Source organism: Equus asinus, chromosome 10, assembly GCF_041296235.1.
Source record: "Equus asinus isolate D_3611 breed Donkey chromosome 10, EquAss-T2T_v2, whole genome shotgun sequence".
Taxonomy (NCBI): Eukaryota; Metazoa; Chordata; class Mammalia; order Perissodactyla; family Equidae; genus Equus; species Equus asinus.
This window is the reverse complement of record NC_091799.1, coordinates 50,949,471-50,971,653: the sequence shown is the minus strand read 5'-3', so window position 1 is coordinate 50,971,653 and position 22,183 is coordinate 50,949,471. Positions and strand designations below refer to the sequence as shown.

Sequence of the window (22,183 nt, the reverse complement as noted above, 5' to 3'; positions counted from 1 at the left end):
AGAGATGAGAGTCATAGCTGATGGCCAGGATGATGAGCAGGTTCCTGAGTATGCTGATGAGGTACATGAGCAAGAACAGTCCTAAGAGTAAAGGTTGCAATTCTGTTTCCTCTGAAAATCTCAGAAGAATCTCTGAATTTTGTGGATCATTTCCTCCTTCCATGTAATTGATGTGACTACTAAAACAAACATGACACAATCAAGCATTACTAAAGTGGCAGATAAGCTATTATCTATATCTGACAGTGAAGAAATTAATGTTTATATTTCTGTATGAAATATGATAAGAACACTAAAAAGCTAGAGATAGAAGGAAACTACCTCAACATACTAAAAGTGTTCATGAAAAACCCACAGTGAACATTATGCAGTCATCCCTTGGTATTCATGGGAAATTGGTTGACCAATGTGGATACCAAAACACACAGATGTTCAAGTCCCATACATAAAATAGCATTGTCTTTGCATATAATCTAATCACATCCTCCTATATACTTTAAATCATCTTTAGCTTACTTGTGTACATAATACAATGCAAATATTGTTATACTGTATTGTTTAGGGATTTATGAAGAGAAAAAATCTGTACATGTTCAGGACAGATGCAACTATCAACTATCATAGACCTTCCAATCTGTGGTTGTTTGAATCCACAAACGCAGAACCTACAGACACTGAGGGCCAACTGTACTCAATGGGGAAACACTGAACACTTTTTTGTAAGTTCAGAAACTTGACAAAGATGTCCACTTTTGGAACTTTTATTCAAAATAATACTGGAAGTTCTGTCCAGAGAAGTTAAGGAAAGAAAAAGAAGAAGGCCAGCAGGTACATGCAAAGATGTTCACCATCACTAATTATCAAGGAAATGCAAATCAAAACTACAATAAGATATTACCTCATGCCCATCAGAATGGCAACAATAAACAAGACAAGAAATGACAAGCATTGGAAAAGATGTGGAGAAAAAGGAACTCTCATACACTGCTGGTGGGAATGTAAACTGGTGCAGTCACTATGGAAAACAGCATGGCAATTACTCAAAACATTAAGAATAGAAACCACATGATTATCTATTAAAAGAACATGAAAACATGAATGCAAAAAGATGTTTGCACCTTATGTTCATTGCACCATTATTCACAATAGCCATGATTTGAAAACAACCTAAGTGCCCCTCTGTGGATGAATGGATATAGAAGATGTGGTTTATATACACAAAGGAACGCTACTTAGTCATAAAAAAGATGAAATATTGCCATTTGTGAAAACCTGGGTGGTCTTTGACTGTATTATGCTAAATGAAATAATTCAGATCAACAAAGTCAAATGCGTATGATTTCACTCATAAGTGGAAAATGAAAACAACAATAACAAACAAATACATAGATACAGAGATTAGATCGATGGTTACCAGTGGGACAGGGGAGAGAGGAGGTCAAAAGGGGTAACAGGGCACCTGTGTATGATGATGGATGGTAATTAGTCTTTGGGTGGTGGACATGGTATAGTTTACACAGAAATCAAAATATAATAATGTACACTTGATATTCATATAATGTTATAAACCAATGTTACTGCAATAAAAAAATTGGTAAACCCACATTAAACAATATCTATCACTAACCAGAAAGAAAGAAAGAAAGAAAGAAAGAAAGAAAGAAAGAAAGAAAGAAAGAAAAGGCATGGAAATTGGAAAGGAAGAAATAAAATTTATGTCTGTATGCAGATGATGTGATATATGTAGAAAATTCTAAACATTCCACAAAAATACTAATAGAACTAATAAATGAATTCAGCAAAGTGACAGGATAAAAAGTCAAAACACAAAAAATGTTGCATTACTATATACTAACAATGAACAATCTGAAAAGGAAATTATAGAAACAGTTTCATTTATAATGGTATTCAAAAGAATAAAATACTAGGAATTAACTTAAGCAAGGATGTGAAAGACCTGAACAATGACAATTATAATACATTGATGAAAGAAATTGAAGAAGGCATAAATAAATGGAAACACATATCATGTTCATGAACTGGAAGACAATATTGTTGAAACGTCAATACTGCCCAAAGCAATCTAAAGATTCAATCCAATCCCTGTTGAAATCCCAATGATGTTTTTTGCTGAAATAGAAAAATCTATCCTACAATTCACATGGAACCTAAACAAACCCCAAAGAGCCAAAATAACCTTGAGGATGAAGAACAACACTGGAGACTCACATTTCTTGATTTCAAAACTTACTGCAGGGCTACACTGATCAAAATAGTGTGATACTGGCATAAAGACAGTTTATAAGCCAATGGACTAGAATAGAGAGCCCAGAAATAAACGCCCACATATATGGTCAAGTGATTATTGACATGAGTGCCTAGATCATTCAATAGGGAGAGGACAGACTTTTCAACAAATGGTGCTGGGAAAACTGGATATCCACATACAGAAGAATAAAATTGGACACTTGCCTAACACCATGTACAATACTAACTACAAATGGAGTGAAAATCTAAATGTAAGTCCTAAAATTATGAAAATCTTAGAAGAAACCATGGGGCAAAAACTTCAGGACATTTGATTTGTCAATGATTGCATGGATATGACACCAATGGCAGAGGTAGCAAAAGAAAAAAAAGGCACGTTAGACTTCATGAAAATTAAAAAAAATTATGCAAAAAATGACACTATTAACATGATAAAAAGACAACACATGGAATGGGAAAAATGTTTGTAAATCATATATCTGATCAGGGATTAAAATCCAGAATATGTAGAGAACTCATAAAACTTAAAAAAAGAGAAAAAAACACAAAACAACCCAATATAAAAATGGGAAATAACTTGAATAGACATTTTTCCTAAGTAGGTATACAAATAGCCAAAAAGCACTTGAAAAAGTACTCAACATCACTAATCATTAGGAAAATGCAAATTGAAACTACAATGAGAAACCACCTCATACCTGTTAGGATGATGACTATCAAAAGAACAGAAAACAAGTGTTGGTGAGAATGCAGAGAAAATGGAATCCTTGTACACTCTTGGTAGGAATGAAAAATGGTACTATCATTGTGGAAAACAATATGCTAGTTCCTCAAAAAATTAAAAGTACAATTACTGTATGATCCACCAAATTCATTTCTGGATATATATCCAAAAGTATTGAAAGCAGGGCCTTGAACAGATATTTGTACATCCATGTTCATAACAGCATTATTCACGATAGCTAAAACATGGAAGCAACCCAAGAGTCCATTGACAGATGAATGGATAAGCAAAATGTGGTATCTACATACAATGGAATATTATTCAGGCTTAAAAAGGAAGGACATTCTGACCTGTGCTGCAATGTGGATGAACTTTTAGGACATTATGCTAAGAGAAATTAGCCAGTCACAAGAGGACAAATACTGTATTATTCCTCTTATATGAGTTGCTTAGATTAGTCAAAATCATGGAGTTAGAAAGTAAAACGGTGGGTGCCGTAAGTTGAGGAGAGGTGAAAATGGAGAGTTATTGTTTAATGGGTATAGAGTTTCAGTTTTACAAAATGAGAAGAGTTTTAAAGGTGGATGGTGGTGATGGGTACCAAACATTATGAAAGTATTTAATATCAGTGAACTGTACACTTGACGGTATATTTTATTTCATATGTATTTTACTGCAGTAAAACGAATTGAATAGATAGATAAATTTATCCAAAAGAGATAAGCAGTGACATTTTTATGGTGTCAACACCTTATAGATTGAACACATGAAGAGAAAAATGAGCAAAAGAAATAAACTAAAACCAACAATTCACAAAAGGAACCATACAAAGTATAACAAAAGTTGAGGGTTTTTTTCCTGTTTTTTGTTTTTGTTGTTTTTGCTGAGGAACACTATCCCTGAGCTAACATCTGTGGCCAATCTCCCTCTTTTTTTTGCTTCAGGAAGATTAGCACTGAGGTAAAAACTGTGCCAATCCTCCTACACTTTTTATATGTGGTTTGCTATCACAGCATGGCTGATAAATGGTGTTGGTCTGCACCTGGGATCTGAACCCATGAACTCAGGCTACCAAAGAAGAATGTGCCAAACTTAACCACTACACCATGAAGCTGGCCTCAGTTGAATGTTTAATATGTGAAACAGAATATTTTTTTCCTATGCCTATTCCATATTTATTTTGACCATATTTATTTGGATTTCATGTGGTCCAACATGGGATGAGGCAAGCCCCTTTTGCACCTCTCTTGCATAACATCTTTTCTTTGTTATTTTTGGGCTTTTGTTTTTCATCTCTTTCTGATGAGCCCAATGATTCCTTGAAGATTCAAGGAAACGTCATCACCAAAAGATAAGGATATTCTTCAGTAACAACTCCAAGGCACGAAATTTTGTGAAGCAGCTGATAAAGAATTCAAAATAGATGTTTTGAGAAAATTCAATGAGCTAAGAAAACACAGAAAGACAATTCAGTACATCAGGAAAACAATGTATGAACAAAATGAGAAGTTGAACAAAGAAATGGAAATCATTAAAAGGACCAATAGAAATTTTGGAGCTGAAGAATTTAGTGAATGAAATGAAAAATACTATAGAGAAGATCACCAACAGAATACCAAACAGAATATAGAAGTAGTAAGTTAGAGGATAAGACTTTGAAATAACACACTCAGAGGAGAACAAAGAAAACAGCTATTTATAGAACATTTCCTCCAACAGCATCAGAATACACAGTCGTCTCAAGGACACACAGTAAACTCTCCAGGAGAGACCCTATGAGACACCACAAAAAGATTCTTAGCAAATTTAAGAAGACAACATCATACCAGGTATCTATTCTGACAACTATGGCATGAAACTAGAAATCAATAATAGGAGGAAAGCTGGAAAATCCACAAATATGTGGAGATTAAATATGTTCCGGAACAACCAATGAGGCAAAGAAGGAATTAAAAAGGAAATCAAGATATAAGTTGAAATGAACAAAAAATGGAAGTAACATACATACCAAACCTATAGGGTACTGCAAGAGCAACTCTAAGAGGGCAGTTTATAGTGATATATGCCTACATTAAGAAAGAACTGAAGGGGAGTGATGTCGGCATCATGGCAGAGTGAGTTGTTCCCTTTGTTTCATCCCTCTAACTTAAAACTAAATGCACATCTATTACCCAGGACAGGATTCCCTACACAGCACAACAGGATGCCTGAGAGATCCACGCAGCTATACATCTGAGGGTGGGTGGACTGGGCACCCAGGAAGTAGGAGAAATAAGAGAGTGGACACCTTTCCTTCCCCAGTGGCAGCAATCCATTTGATGGATCCTCACACAGCAGCTGGCATGATTGTGAGTGGAGGCAGGGGCAGCCCAGCCCACATGTGAACACTTTCAGAGTGGTGGCCTGGCCTCTGGGTGAATCCACCTATCCCAGTGTCTCTGCCTGTGTGAATGCTCCCTGCCAAGAGGCTGTGGGTCAGCTCTTGTGAAGGTATCTTGCCAGTCGAGCACAGCATCCCAGCTGGACCTGCCCATTGTGTGCAGCAGCCCAGCCAGACCCACCTACCTAGAACAGTGTCCAGTCTAGGTGAAGGTGCCACACCCGAGTGAGCACAGCCTGCCCACAGAGTTCAGCAGCCCCACCTACATGAATGCAACCTGCCCATCCAGCACACCAAGCACAGCAGCCCGGCTGGACCCACACACCAAATGCAGTGACATCGCCTATGTGATGGCATCCCACCCCTGTAAATGCCACCCACTTCCAAGCACAGCAGCATGGCTGTAACCCACTTGCACAGCACAGTGGCCCCACCCATGTGAATAAGATCCACCAAGTGCTGCAGCCAGCATGCCTAAATAGAGTGACCCAAATGGCCCAACTGTGAGTAGGCTGGGGAGGAACAGAGCCTTTGCTCCTACCCCCAAGGAGTGACAGGTGGAATTTATGACCAGATACCACCACAAATGTACCAGCAGTGGATAAGTTCATCAAACACTGTGAAGAACTACAGTAACACCACAGAACAGAAGGAAAATGACAGCTCTCCAGAAACCAAACCTGAAGTAACAGAAGATTACAGTTTAAATGACAGAAAATTCAAAACAGGTGTCATAAAGAAACTCAATGGGTTACAAGAAACTCAGAAAGACAGGTCAATGTGCTCAGGAATAAAATTAATGAACAGAAGGAATACTTCACCAAAGAGATTGAAGTCCTTACAAAAAACAACAGAGAAATTTCAGATATGAAGAACAACAACAACAAACATAATAATGTAGAAAGCATAAAAAATAAAGCAGACCTTGTGGAGGAGAGAATTAGTGACCTAGAAGATAAAAATCTAGAAATGCTTCAGGTGGAGATGCCGGGGTCCCAACCCGGCGGAGTCCAGGTTCCTGAGGGGTGGACGGCGTCGGCGCAATGAGGGGAAAATAAAGGGGACGTGAGACTTGGGTTGGTGTTAGCAAGTCTGACTTTACTGTGCACAAGTGTCATTTATATATTTTTCAGGATTAGTACAGAAATAGTTCTACAAATATTCTCAGAGAGATAAGGAAGTGAAAAACGAGCACAAGAATATTTATTAGCATTCTATTCTATAGAGCATAAGGTTAATGGTAGTCTTCTCTGCAATTAACTAGTGTTTGTTTTCTCTAAGCTAAAGGAGATAGGTACCTAGGCGTCTGTTGTGATTCATGGTAAAGTTAAATCAAAGAGAGAAGGTCCAGGCCTCCGGACAGGACAGCAGTCTGTCTGGTTACATCCTGGTGGAGCCATCCCTGCCTCCCTCAATCATTTACGCCATTAGTGTAGATGGTTAATGGGAACAAAAGGCGACTCCAGGGTGTCTTATCCCCAGGGCTATCTGCATTCTCAGCGGGCAGTTAAACATCTTTACATTTTTGCGCCCTTTAGGGGGTGAAAGCATTCCTTTGTCTTTTAGATTGTGGAGCTAACAGTCCCTTAAGCACACTGCCGGAGAAAGTATCATATTGTTAGTAAAGTAAAGGGCTGAAAAGCTAAGCTAAACTGTATATCTTCAAGAATAAAAAAGAGAAATAAGTATACACATAACCTTGATAGAAAGCATGCATATAATTCAGAAAATATCAGGGGTGTCGGCCGGCCATTCTTCACCGAGGGGCATTCTTGCGCCCCTCGGCCCTTCTACTCATCAATTATTTATTATTTATTGCTTTTAGGAGAAAACCTCTATAACATTTTAACAGAAAGCAGAAGGTCAAGAATAATATGTAGATACTTCTTGATCATTCAATTAACCAGCAAACTTAGAAGGACGATGCATATATATATTTAGACAAAGAACTGGAGGGAGAAGGAAACATTAACCAGACAGAGGCCATAAACCTAATTCGACATCTTATCTGGGCAGGATTCCTTTCTGATTGTCTCAAATGGGACTGTGTGCTCCTCCAATAATTAACTGAAAAATATCTTGAAAGTTACCTGCAGGTGGTCACATTCTCTTACGATATCTAATTTTCCCAGGAGGTAGTGCCTCCCAAGCAGCCACCCAAAGGAGTGAAAACTGGAGGTTAAGAAAGGAAAAGGAATGAAGGGCAATTAGAAGCAGCACAGGTTTCAGAACTATGTGAGGGGCTGGCCGGTTATTCTTCACCAAGGGGCGACCCTGCACCCCTCGGCGTTAATCAGCTGGACCCTGTCAAACAGCCGATCAAATGATGTAGCCACGGCTCCCAGCATGGAGAGAGAGAGAAACTTAAGATATTTTTAAAAAATGAAGAAATTCTTTGAGAAATATCCAACTCAGTTAGGAAAAGTAACAAAGATTATAGGTATCCCACACAGAAAAAAGAGGGAGAAAGGAGCAGAGAGCTTGTTCAAAGAAATAACAGTTCAGAACTTCCCAATACTGGGAAAGAAACTGGTTATACAAGTACATGAAGCCAACATAACTCCTAATTATATCAATGCAAAAAGACCTCCAAGGCATACAATATTAAAAGTGGCAAAAGTCAATGGCACAGAAAAAATATTAAGAGCAGCAAGGCAGAAGAAAATAACCTACAAAGGAACCCCTCTTAGGCTTTCAGTGGATTTCTCTGTGGGAATCTTACAGGCTAAGACATAATGGAATGATATATTCAAAATAATGAAAGACAAAAACTGTCATCCAAGAGTTCTCTTTCCAAAAAAATTACCGTCTAGATATGATGGAGAAGTATAAGCTTTCCTAAATAAAAACAAAGGTGAAGGTGTTCATCACCACGAGAGGTGCTTCACAAGAAACGGTGACGGGAGCTGTCCTACCTAAAACAAAAAGGCAGAGGTTTACAAAGCTTGGAGCAAGGAGATAAATAGACACAAAAAATGAGAAAGTTGCAGTTCTCTATCAGAATAGGTTAACAAACAATTATAAAATAATAGATAAAGGGAAGAAAGCATCAAAAATAACCATAAGCACTTATATTTAGTCACAAACTCACAAATATAAAAATATAACCATAAACACCTTTATTTAGTCACAACACCAGAGAATAATTTGTGACAGCAAGACATATATGGAGAAGAAAGGGATGGGACCTGCATAGGCTAATGCAGATAAGAGGATGTCAGAACATGAGCTATCTCGTCTATGAGATTTTTATACAAAACTCATGGTAACCACGAGAGAAAAGATCAGAGCAGAGTGACCAATAACGACTAAAGAGAAAACCGTTACACTAAAATGGTAGTCAGAAATACAAGGGAAAAGAAAAAAATAGATAAAATGGCAGTATTAAGCCCTAATATGTCAATAAACCCTCTAAATGTAAGTGGATTGAATTCACCAATCAAAAGACACAGAGTGGCAGGATAGGTTAAAATACAAGACCTAAGAATATTCTTCTAAGGAAACACAACTCAGCTCTAAAGACAAACGCAGGCTCAGAGTGAGGGGATGGAAGATGATACTCCAAGCAAATGGCAAGCAAAAGAAAGCAGGTGTAGCCATACGTATATCAGACAAAGTAGACTTCAAGATAAAAGTGATGAGAGACAAAGATGGGCATTATATAACGATAAAAGGAACATTCCATCAAGAGAACACAGCACTTTTTTTTAAGATTGCCACCTGAGCTAGCAACTGTCGCCAAACTTCTTTTTTTTCTGCTTTTTTCTCCCCAAATCCCCCCACTACACCATTGTACATTTTAGTTGTGGGTCCGTCCAGTTGCGGCATGTGGGACGACACCTCAACGTGGTGTAATGAGCATTGCCATGGCCGTGCCCAGGATCCAAACCCTGGGCCGCCGAGGCAGAGCGTGTGGGCTCAACAACTCGGCCACAGGACCAGTTCCAGGACACAGCACTTTTTAATATATATGCACCTAACACAGGAGCACCTAAGTATATAAAGCAACTCTTAACAGACCTAAATGTAGAAATTGACAGCAACACAACAATAGTAGGAGACTTTAAAACCCCACTGACATCAATGGATATGTTGTCCAGACAGAAAGTCAACAAGGAAACTGTGGCCTTAAATGAAGGACTAGACAAGATGGGCTTAATAGAGATATATAGAACATTCCATCCCAAAACACCAGAATACACATTTTTCTCAATGCACATGGAACACGTTCAAAGATAGACCATATGTTGGGAAACAAGGCAAGCCTCAATAGATTTAAAAAGATTGAAATCATATCAAGCATCTTTTCCAATCACAATGGTATGAAACCAGAAATTAACTATAAAAAAGCTGGAAAAGTCACAAATATGTGTAGACTAAACAACATGCTACTGAACAACCATTGGATGAATGAAGAAAACAAAGGAGAAATAAAAAATACCTGGAGACAATTGAAAATGAAAACACAACATACCAAGCCTTATGGGATGCAGCAAGCAGTTCTAAGAGGGACATTCCTAGCAATACAGGCCCCCCTTAGCAAAAAAGAAAAATCTCAAGTAAGTTATCTTAAACTATATGTAAAAGAAGGAGAAAAAGGAGAAAAACAAGGACAAGTAAAGCCCAAAGTCAGCTGGATGCGGGAAATAATAAAAATTAGAACAAATATGAATGAAATACAGATTATACAGACTAAAAAAACAGTTGAGAAGATCAATGAAACTAAGAGCTGGTTCTTTGAGAAGATAACAAAAATTGACAAGCCCTTAGTGAGACTCACTAAAAAAAAAAGAGAGAAACCTCAAATAAACAAAATTAGAAAGGAAAGAGTAGAAATTACAGCTGATAGCACAGAAATACAATGAATAATAAGAGAATACTATGAAAAACAATATGCCCCAAATTGAATAACCTAGAAGAAATGACTAAATTCTTACTATCATACAGCCTCTCAAAACTGAATCAATAAGAAATAGAGAATCTGAATAGACCAATCAGAAATAAAGAGATTGAAATGGTAGTCAAAAACCTCCCCAAAATCAAAAGTCTGGGCGCCTGCCTGGTGGCATAGTAATGTAAATAGGTTTGTGCACTCCACTTCGGCAGCCTGGGGTTCGTCGGTTCAGGTCTGGGGTGCAGACCTACATGCCACTCATCAAACCTTGCTGTGGCAGCATCCCACATACAAAACAGAGGAAGATTGACACAGATGTTAGCTCAGGGAAAATCCTCCTGAAGCAAAAAGAGGAAGATTGGCAACAGACCTTAGCTCAGGGCCAATCTTTCTCAATCAAAACTGCCACAGCAACAAAAGTCCAGGACCAGATGGCTTCTCTGGAGAATTCTACCAAACACTCGAAGAAGATGTAATACCTATCCTTCTCAAACTATTCTGAAAAACTGAAGAAGATAGGAGGCTTCCTAACTCATTCTACCTGGCCAACAACACCCTGATACCAAAACCAGACAGGGACAACACAAAAAAGGAAAACTACAGGCCAATATCGCTGGCGAACATAGATGTATTTAAACTTAAGCCAATTTCACAATGTTCTGATAAACACGGCCTTATTACACATTTTAATAAAGAGCAGAATGAATTATTGCTCTGTACACCTCTTTTATTTTATTTTTTTAAATTCAGAAAGACTTTATTTTGTTTTATGATCTTTCTGAGCAAGATTATCTGTCCAAAAAATCTGGGAAACTACATATACCATTTCCTGTTTTTTTTTTTTTAAAAGTTACTTGTTTCTTTTCAGATGTACATCATAATATATTTCAAATTCTGTGTAGATTACATCATGTTCACCAGCCAAAAACTAATTATAGTCCATCCTCTCACATGTGAGCTTAATCATCCCTTTTGCCCTCCCTCCTCCCCCCTTCCCCTATGGTAACCGCCAATCAAATCTCCAATGCTATGTGTTTGTTTGTCATTGTTTTTATCTTCTACTTATGAGTGAGCTCATACAGTATTTGACTGTCTCCCTCTGACTTATTTCACTCAGCATAATACCCTCAAGGTCCATCCATGTTGTCACAAATGCCCAGATTTCATCGTTTCTTATGGCTGAGTAATGATCCGTTGTGTATAAATACCACATCTTTATCCATTCGTCCCTTAATGGGCACCTAGGTTGCTTCCAAGTCTTGGCCATTGTGTTTAATGGTGCAATGAACGTAGGGGTACAAGTATCTTTATGCCTTTGGGTTTTCAAGTTCTTTGGATAAATACCCAGCAGTGGGATAGCTGGATCATATGGTAGATCTATACTTAATTTTCTGAGGAAGCTCCATACTGCTTTCCATAGTAGCTGCACCTGTTTGCACTCCAACCAGCAGTGAACAAGCGTTCCCTTCTCTCCACATCCTCTCCAACGTTTGTTGTTTCCTGTCTTGTTAATTATAGCCATTCTGACTGCAGTGAGGTGATACCTCTTTGCGGTTTTGATTTGCATTTCCCTGATAGCTTATGATGTTGAGCATCTTTTCATATCCCTGTTGGCCATCCGTATATCTTCTTTGGAGAAACCTCTGTTCAGATCTTTTGCCCATTTTGTAATTGGGTTGTTGGTTTTTTTTTGTTGTTGAGCTGTATGAGTTCTTTGTATATTTTGGATCTTAACTCCTTATCTGATATAAGGTTTGCAAATATCTTCTCCCAATTGTTAGGTTGTCTTTTCATTTTGTTGATGGTTTCCTTTGCTGTGCAGAAGGTTTTTAGTTTGATGTAGCTCAATTTGTTCATTTTTTCTTTTGTTTCCCTTGCCAGGTCAGACATGATACTTGACGATATGCTGCTAAAACCGATGTCAAAGAGCAGACTGCCTATGTTTTATTCTAGAAGTTTCATGGTTTTGGGCCTTATATTCAAGTCTTTAATCCATTTTGAGTTGATTTTTGTGCTTGGTGTAACGGAATGGTCTACTTTCATTCATAAATGTGTGGGTTTATTTCTGGGCTCTTGATTCTATTCCATTGATCTGTGTGTCTGTTTTTGTACCAGTATCATGCTGTTTTGGTTACTATGACTGTATAGTACATTTTGAAATCAGGGAGTGTGATACCTCCAGCTTTGTTCCTTTTTCTCAGGAATCCTTTGTCTATTTGGGTCTTTTGTTGTTCCATATAAATTTTAGGATTCTTTGTTCTATTTCCATGAAAAATGTTGTTGGAACTTTGATAGGGATTGCTTTGAATATATAGATTGCTTTAGGAAGTATGGACATTTTAACAAATTTAATTCTTCCAATCCAAGAGTATGGAATATCTTTCCATTTCTTTGTGTCTTCGATTTCTTTCAACAATGTTTTATAGTTTTCGGTGTACAGATCTTTCACCTCTTTGGTTAAGTTTATTCCTAGGTATTTTATTCTTTTTATTGCAATTGTAAATGGGATTGTATTCTTAATTTCTCTTTCTGTTAATTCATTGTTAGTGTATAGAAACACAACCGATTTTTGTATGTTGATTTTGTATACTGTGACTTGATTGTATTCATTTGCTGTTTCTAAAAGTTTTTTTAGTGGGTTCTTTAGGATTTTCTATACATAAAATCATGTCCTCTGCAAAGAGTGACAGTTTCAATTCTTCTTTTCCAATATGGATCCCTTTTATTTCTTTTTCTTGCCTGATTGCTCTGGAGAGGACATCCAATACTATGTTAAATAAGAGTGGTGACAGTGGCCATCCTTGTCTGGTTCCTGTTCCTAGAGGGATAGCTTTCAGTTTTTCTGCATTGAGAATGATATTTGTTGTGGGTTTGTCATATATGGCCTTTATTATGTTGAGATATTTTCCTTCTATACTCATTTTATTTGGAGTTTTTTTATAAAGATTTTATTTTTTTCTTCCCAAGGCTCCCCAGTACATAGTTGTGTATTTTTAGTTGTGGGTCCCTCTAGTTGTGGCACGTGGGATGCTGCCTCAGCATGGCCTGATGAGTAGTGCCATGTCCATGCCCAGGAGTCGAATGGGCAAAACCCCAGGCCACCGAAGCAGAGAGCACGAGCTTAACAATTTGGCCACAGGGCAAGCCTCTAGAGATTTTTCTTTTTTAATCATAAATGGATGCTGTATCTTCTCAAATGCTTTCTCTGCATGTATTGAGATGATCATGTGATTTTTATTCTTTATTTTGTTAATGTGGTGTATCACTTTGATAGATTTGCAGATGTTGAACCATCTCTGCATCCCTGGAATGAAACCCACTTAATCATGATGTATGATCTTTTTAATGTATTGTTGTATTCGATTTGCTAGTATTTTGTTGAGGATTTTTGCATTGATGTTCATCAGTGATATTGGCCTATAATTTTCTTTTTTGTGTTCTCCTTGTCTTGTTTCACTATCAGGATAATGTTGGCTTTGTAGAATGAGTTAGGAAGCCTCTCCTTCTCTTGAATTTTTTGGAAGAGTTTGAGAAGGATAGCTAATAAGTCTTCTTTGAATGTTTGTTAGAATCCACCAGGGAAGCCATCTGGTCCTTGGCTTTTGTTTTTGGGGAGGATTTTGATCGCTGTTTCAATCTCCTTACTGGTGATTGGTCTATTCAAATTCTCTACTTCTTCTTGGTCCAGTTTTGGAAGGTTGCAGGTGTCTAAGAATTTACCAATTTCTTCTAGCTTATCCAATTTTTTGGTATATAGCTTTTCATAATATTGTCTTATCTTTCGTATTTCTGAGGTGTCCGTTGTGATTTCTCCTCTTTCATTTCTGATTTTATTTATTTGAGCCTTCTCTCCATTTTTCTTGGTGAGTATAGCTAAGGTTTTGTCAATTTTGTTTATCTTTCAAAGAACAAGCTCTTGGTTTCATTAATTTTTTCTATTCATTTTTTAGTCTCTATTTCATTTATTTCTGCTATGATTTTTATTATTTCCTTCCTTCTGCCAATTTTGGGCTTTGTTTGCTCTTCTTTTTTCCAGTACCTTTAGATGTTCTTTTAGATTGTTTATTTGGGATTTTTATTGTTTGTTGAGGTAGGCCTGAATTGCTATAAGCTTCCCACTTAGAACCGCTTTGCTGTATTCTAAGATTATGGCATGTCATATTTTCATTTTCATTTGTCTCCAGGAGTTTTTTGATTTCTCCTTTGATTTCTTCATTGACTCAATGGTTGTTCAGTAGCATTTTGTTTAATATCCACATTTTTGTGGCTTTTCTGGTTTTCTTCCTGTAGTTGATTCCTAGTTTCATACCTTTGTGGTCAGAAAAGATGCATGGTATTTCAATTTTCTTAAATTTATTGAAATTTGTTTTGTGGCCTAATATGTGATCAATCCTGGACAGTGTTCCATGTGCATTTAAAAAGAATGTGTATTCTGTGGCTTTTGGATGGGATGTTGCATATATATCTACTAAGCCCATCTGATCTAATGTGTCATTTAAGTCCAGTGTTTCCTTGTTGATATTCTGTTTGGATGATCTATCCATTGGTGTAAGTGGAATGTTAAAGACCCCTACTATTATTGTGTTACTGTCTATTCCTCCTTTTATGTCTGTTAATACTTGCTTTATATATTTAGGTGCTCCTTTGTTGGGTGCATAGATATTTACAAGTGTTACATTTTCTTGTTGGATTGTTCCCTTTATCATTATGTAGTGCCCGTCTTTGTCTCTTGTTACAGTTTTCGTTTTAAAGTCTATTTTGTCTGATATAAGTATTGCTACCCCTGCTTTCTTTTCTTTGCCACTTGCATGAGATATCTTTTTCTATCCTTTCACTTTCAGTTTGTGAGTGTCTTTAGGTCTGAAATGTGTCTCTTGTATTCAGCTTATACATGGGTCTTGTTTTTTTATCCAATTGGCCACCCTATTGCATTTAACTAGAGCATTTAGTCCATTGACATTTAAAGTAGCTATTGATAAATATGTATTTATTGCCATTTTGTCACTTTTTTCTGAGTGTTTTAGTCATTCTTGTCTCGTCCTTTCTTTTTCTCTTGCTCTCTTCCCTTGTGATTTGATGGTTATCTTTAGTAATATGTTTGATTTTTTTTGTCTTACTTTTTTTGCTTATTTATTATAGGTTTCTGATTTGTGATTATCATGAGATCTTATTTAATATTCTATGTATATAACAGTCTATATTGAGTTGATAGACTCTTTAGCTTGACCTCTTTCTAAAAGCTCTGCTTTTTCACTCCCCCCCTCCAAGATTTTATGTTTTGGAAGTCACATATAGACTCTTGTTTAGTGTGTGTTTATCCATTACCCTCTTATCATTGAAATAGTTGATTTTAGTACATTTGTCTTTTAACCTTCATATTATCTTCACAGGCAGTTGATCCGCTACCTTTACTATATTTTCACCTTTACAAGTGATTTTATTTCCTGTGTTTTTTTTTGTTCTTTGAGAATTTTTTTATCCCTACTTGTGATCATTACTTTCCACTTAAATAAGTCCCTTCAGTATTTCTTGTAGAATTGGTTTCTTGGTGATAAACTCCTTTAATTTTTTCTTGTCTGGGAAGCTCTTTATCTCTCCTTCCATTCTGAATGACAACCTTGATGGATAGAGTATTCTTGGCTGTAGGTTTTTTCCTTTTAGCACTTTAAATATGTCATGCCATTCTCTTCTTTCCTATAGGGTCTCAGCTGAGAGATCCTCTGATAGCCTTATGGGCTTCCCTTTGTATGTCACTTGTGGCCTTTCTCTTGCTGCTTTTAGGATTCTCTCTTTATCTTCAATTTTGAACATTTTCATTATAATGTGTCTTGGTGTGGGCCTCTTTGGGCTTATCTTGTTTGGAGCTCTGTATGTTTCTTGTGCTTGGATGTCTGTTTCCTTCCTTAGGTAAGGAAAATTTCATCTATTATTTCTACAAATAAATTTTCTGCCCCTTTGTCTCACTGTTCTCCTTCTGGGACGTCTATAATGAGGATGTTAGTGTGCTTGATATTGTCCCAGAGTTCCCTTAGACTGTTCTCATTCTGTCTAATTCTTTTTTCTTTTTTCTGTTCAGCTTGGGTGATTTCCTCTAATCATTTGTCTGGCACGCTCATCTGTTTTTCTGCATCCTCTACTCTCTTATTGAGTCCTTCTGGTGGCTTTTCCATTTCTAGTATTGTATTCTTCATTTCTGATTGGTTCTTTTTTATATTTTACAGTTCTTTCCTGATGAGCTCACCATGTTCGTCCAGTCTTCTCCCAATATCTGTAAGCATCCTTACGATATTTTGTTTGAACTCTTTGTTGAATAGATTGCTTATTTCTGTTTCATTTAGTCTGTTTTCTGGGGTTTTGTCCTGTTCCCTTGTTTGGAAAGTATTCCTTTGTCACCTCATTATGCCTCTTTCTCTGTGCTTGTTTCTATGTATTAGGTGAGTTGGCTATATCTCCTGATCTTGGAGAATCCTGATCGTGGCCTTATGTATGAGATGCCTTATGAGGCTCAGCAGTGTGCTTCCCTCTTGTCACCAGTCTAAATGATCCAGGAGTGACCCCTTTGTGGGCTACTTGTGTCCTTCTGTTGTGGCAGGGTTATTCTTACTGCAGGTACCCAGGGAGTCTAGTCTTTCCTTTCCTGGCCAGCTGTTTGTAAAACTGATTTGGGAGGCCTCAACACCATTGGCTACAAAGTCTATCAGCACACTCCTATTGCAATTTACTTCTTAATTGGGTTGGTACCCATTGTAGCTGGTTGCTAGGCTCAGGGGCTTACAGTTGCTATAGGCCTCAAGCCTACAAGGCTGTTGTCAGTTCTCATAGTATAGCTGTGTCGGGCTGGCCTTAGGTACAGGAGCACTCAATTGTTTCAGGCTTTGTAAGGTGGAGCTGATTCTTTTTATGGCTATTTGTGAAGCACTGGTCTTCTACCTGCTGATAAGCCTCACCCCCAACAGGATCACACACAAGGTTAACACAGTCCTGGTCCATGCACACTTCCCACCCCCCTGGACTGTATCCTGACGCCCCACTGCAGAAGCCTCCACCTCTCCACCAATGCCCCCCCCCACCAGAGTTCACCTCCTCCTCACACAGGCCCTGTCCCACAGAAGTGGACATACTAGCCTGCCTGTAGAGGATCCAGGCACCCTGACAAGTAGCCTGAGGGCTTGCTCTTAGGTGGGGCCAATCCCTGGGGAGGGCTGCCTGCCCTGGCTGAACTGGATTAAATCTCTGCTCTAGTGTGTGTGGCAGAAACCTGGGCTAACAGGCCAAGGGAAGAAACTCAATGGCCCCCACCCCATCTGGGGTCTGTGTCAGCCCACCTGGACCAGGTCAGAACAATTGCCCCCATTCTCATTCTCTGGAAAGTTCCCTCCTCTCACCAAGATGCCCCCAGTGCCCACCAGGGGAGTTTTGTTTCACCAAAGGACTGTCAGCAATCTCTCTGGTGATTTTAGTTTGCTGCAGTGACTGAGTTTGTGCATGGGCCCTTTAAGACTCGGGTCTTTTTGGCTTTCAGCCAATAGCTTTTCTGGGGGGTGTCCCTGCTGCAGTTTATAACCAGTGAAGCCAGACAGTAAGATCCTCATCTCAGTTGGACTGAATCTGAAGGATGCTTATAGCAGTATCGCCCCAGCTCCAGAGCTCACTCCTCCACTCCCGCCTGGCCACCTGAGAAGCTCTGCTGCTCCCAAAGATGGTTTTTTCCCTCTCCAGCAGGAATTTCTGCCTCTTCTGCCTTAGTCAGGACTGTCCCTTATTGTGGAGGTTCTTTTTATCCAGTTTTCAGTTTTATCTCCAGGGTAATTTTTCAAAAAAATAGTTGTAACCTGGTTGTATTCATGGAAGGAGATGAGTTCAGAGTCTGCTTATGCTGCCATCTTGACGAGATCTCTACTCCAGTATATCTTATCATTTTTCATTTATTTATCACATACAATTTAATCATTGAGCAACTTATAAACAACAACAACAAAAGAAATGGAGTAAAGCATCTGCTGGCTTTTCAATGTGGAGCAGCTTGTGAAACATGTCATATAGCTGATGTGATAAAAAAAAAGTTCATGACTTTAGTTCAGGTTGTCTATGAAGACACCATATGTATCATGTTTCATAAGTCCATTTTAGAGGATACTAACAAAATGCTGTCTGAAGGAATTGGTCAATGTGAATGGGTCTGGATTGTAAGATTTTGAGCAGAATTTAGGAGACTTTTAATTTCAAATAAACTGTGAAGTATAGTGATTTTAGCTGTGGACATTTTAGTTATTTGTGGTTCCAATTGTCAGAGTTTTATTATAACTATTATTATTATTAGTGTTATTTTGAGGAAATTCAAAGAAAGAGTTGTAAAAGAGTGATAGAGGAAATCAGGGAAAATACAATTAACACAGTTAAGAGAAAAGCTGGTTAATACTGCCACTGGTGAATAAACCAGACAAACTGAGGACTTATGGCATAAGCAATAAAGATGTGGTGACACCAACAAGGTTGCTAAGTGATGCAGAAACAAAGGAAGAAAGTTTACAAAATTTGTTGTAAAAACTGGATTAAAGTAAGAAAAAGAAAAATTACTAATTTAACAGAAAAAAGTTAAGCTTATATTATGAGATATTGTACCATAATTTTGCTGTTTCATTTTGATTTTCAGCTAGTAGAATCAAAGAAGTTTTGAAAGGTGAAAACCAGAGAAGATAATAAGGGAATATTAGGGGTATCAAGAGTCTCTAAGGAAACAGGAATACTTGGCTTATTCATTCTCTTTTTGAAAAGAGAGGTGAATGACTAGAAAAGTAGGGAAATATAAAATTGTAACAGAAAAATTGCACTGAGGAGTAGATTCAGTGTGGGGAAATGTATCAGGCAATGACATTGTGATCCATTTGAGATATTAAAGTAAGTATAGTTCCAAATGATATTAATATTTTATGTCAGGGACAGAAGATAATTTTGAAACTTATGCATAAAAGTCTAGCTCTAAAAACAAAGTCACTTTTCCCTTTTCAGATTTTTTAATATCATCTGAAATTTAAACAAAAATGTAAGGCTAGAAAACGACCAAAAGATTTCATTCTAATTAGCCACTGTTCAACAACATTATCACCAAAATTCCTTTCAAACGCAACTATATTCATGTAATCTGTATCTATAGTTATGTCTACCAATGTGACTATGAGAACATTGCATTGTAATTGGAAATGTATAGAACTATATGTTGAACATTTATATGTTGTTTATGAACAATTAGGTTGTGATTGTCACTTCATTACTACAGAAGGAATAAGAAGAAGATCATGTAGGCTAATGGAGGACCACTGAATTTTCCTTCAAAAAGATTAGAGACATCAATAGAGTTTAGAATTAGATAGAGGTCAAGACAAAAAATAGTTAAGAAACATTTCCCTAATGTGATTCTTCACGTGCTCGTGACTTCTCTCCTTACTTCCCAGGTACAACTTGTGCCTCCCACAGATCCCAGTTCCATCATGATGACGGAATTTCTCCTCATGGAGTTTTCTGATGTATGGGAACTACAGGCGGTGCATGCTTCTCTCTGATGTATTTGTTAACTCTAATGGGTAACATTCTCATTATTACCTTCACCACTCTTGACAGAAGTCTTCACACATCCATGTACTTCTTCCTTAGGAATCTGTCCATCTTGGCTGTATGCTACATTTCTGTAATTTCTCTTAATTCATCCATCAATTCCCTGCTTGACAGCAGGACAATTTGAAAGGTGAGATGTGTAGCTCAGTTCTTTCTAGTTGTTTTCTTTGTGTATGTGGAGCTTCTGTCCTCACCATCATGGCCCATGACCACCATGTGGCTATCTGTCAGTCCCTCCACTACCCTGTGATCATGCACCCTCAATTCTGCATCCAGATGACACTGGCTTCCATACTCAGTGCCCTTGCCTATGCAGAGGTGCATGCTGTCAACACATTCTGGCTGCCCTTCCATCAGTCCAATGTTATTTGTTAGTTTTTCTGTGGCATCTTCTTTCTACAGAAGCTTTTCTGCTCTGACACCTTTAGCCATCAGATGGTCTTGCTGTCTCTGGTCTTGGAAATCATGGTGGCTGTCTTTATTTTTATCAGCAGGTCTTACATTCACATATTTTCTATTGTGCTCAAGTGTCCAAGTAAAGTATACAGAACAAAGGCCTTTTCTACTTGGTGTCCCTCACATCCTCCTGGTGTCTATCTCCCTCAGCTCAGACTTTTACATATACCTATGCCACCTGCAACCTCTGCCACATTCAGGACATAGTCCTTTCTGTTTTCTACTCCATAATCCCCCCATTCTTAAACCGTATTATCTACAGCCTTAGAATTGAACAAATAAAATGTATCATCAAGAAAATCATGAAAAAGACTGTCTTAATCCTGATATGCATAGGAAATTACTGAGGCTCACCCTAAATTAGCCAGCCATGGTCGTCTAATGGTCAAAATTTGGTACACTCAGCACTGTGGCCTGGGTTCACTTCCCAGTCAGGGAGCCAGACCACCCACCTGTCAGTTGCCACAGTGTTGTGGATGCATGTTGCTGTGATGCTGAAAGCTATGCAACTGACATTTCCAATACCAGCAGGGTCACCCATGGTGGATGGGTTTCAGTGGAGCTTCCTGATTAAGATAGACTATGGAGAAGGACCTGACCCCCCACTGGCAATAAAATTGTCCATGAAAACCCTATAAATAGCAGAAGAACATTGTCTGATATAGCACCAGAAGGTGAGAGGATGGTGCAAAAAGACCAAGGGTTTTCTCTGCTTTATGTAGGGTCAATAGCAGTCAGAATCTACTGTATGGAACTAATAATGACACTCTAAATTATTGAGTGAAATCCAAGTCTTCAGTGAAAAGTGCTTGAGATTATATAGATATAACTGATATAAATTTAATGAATAATTAAAATATATCATATATTGAAACATTTTCTTTCTGAAGATTTTGGATTAGCTGAATATACCACTGGGTAAAAGATCTGATATTATGAATAAGAGATCCTCATTCATGCTTTGACAAGTTAAGAGCTGTCACTAAAAATTTCAGTTTTAAAAAGCCAAAAAGGTTACCTTTAGAAATATTTTATGTTAAATTTCTGTTCTATATTTATCTACTGTTCAAATATTTTAAAACTTAGAATTAAAAGTGTTGATTAATCTTGAAAAGCCAAATTTGATATTATAGAAAGAATAAAAATATTGTTACTTATTCATTCAAAAATAAATATGAAAATTATCTGTTCTTTTGAATCTCATAAAATATGAATGAAAGGTATGCTGCGAAAGGAAAAGTGCGTTTGTTGGTTTGATTCCTATTTTCTTATTTGTTGTAAAAGAATGCGTTGTTTCATTATCACCTATTTGAGTATTTTCTAATTTTTTTTCTGTTACTGATTCTAGTTTAAGTTCATTATGGTTGGAAAATACACTTTGTGTAATTTCAGTGTTCTTAAATTTGTTAAGACCTTTTTCATTACCTAACATATAATTTATCTGGGACAAAGTTCCACATGTGTTTGAGAAAAATGTGTGTTCTGCTGCTATGGATGGAATGTTCTATATGCGTCTATCAGGTCCATTTGGTCTATAGTGATGCTCAAGTCCATTGCTTACTTATTGGTTTTCTGTATGGACGTCCTGTCTATATTGAAAGCAGGGCATTAAAGTCCTCTACTATTATGGCATTTCTGTCTATTTCTCCTTTTAGTCCTGTCAATGTTTGCTTAAAATCAGCAAAACTAAGAATTGGTTTTTGGAAAATATAAGCAAAATTGACAAAACTGTGTCTAGATTAACTAATACAAACCAAAGATTCAAATAAATAAAATCATAAATAAAAGAGAAGATATGACAACTGATGCTTCAGAAATAAAACAGATTGTAAGATACTACTAGGAACAC

At 37.5% G+C, this 22,183-nt stretch overlaps 1 pseudogene; it reads left to right on the top strand.

The window, feature by feature from the left end:
- The first annotated feature begins 4 nt into the window (after nt 1-4).
- LOC106831251 (olfactory receptor 14C36-like) lies at nt 5-20,681 on the top strand (annotated as a pseudogene).
- Nucleotides 20,682-22,183: the final 1,502 nt, after the last annotated feature.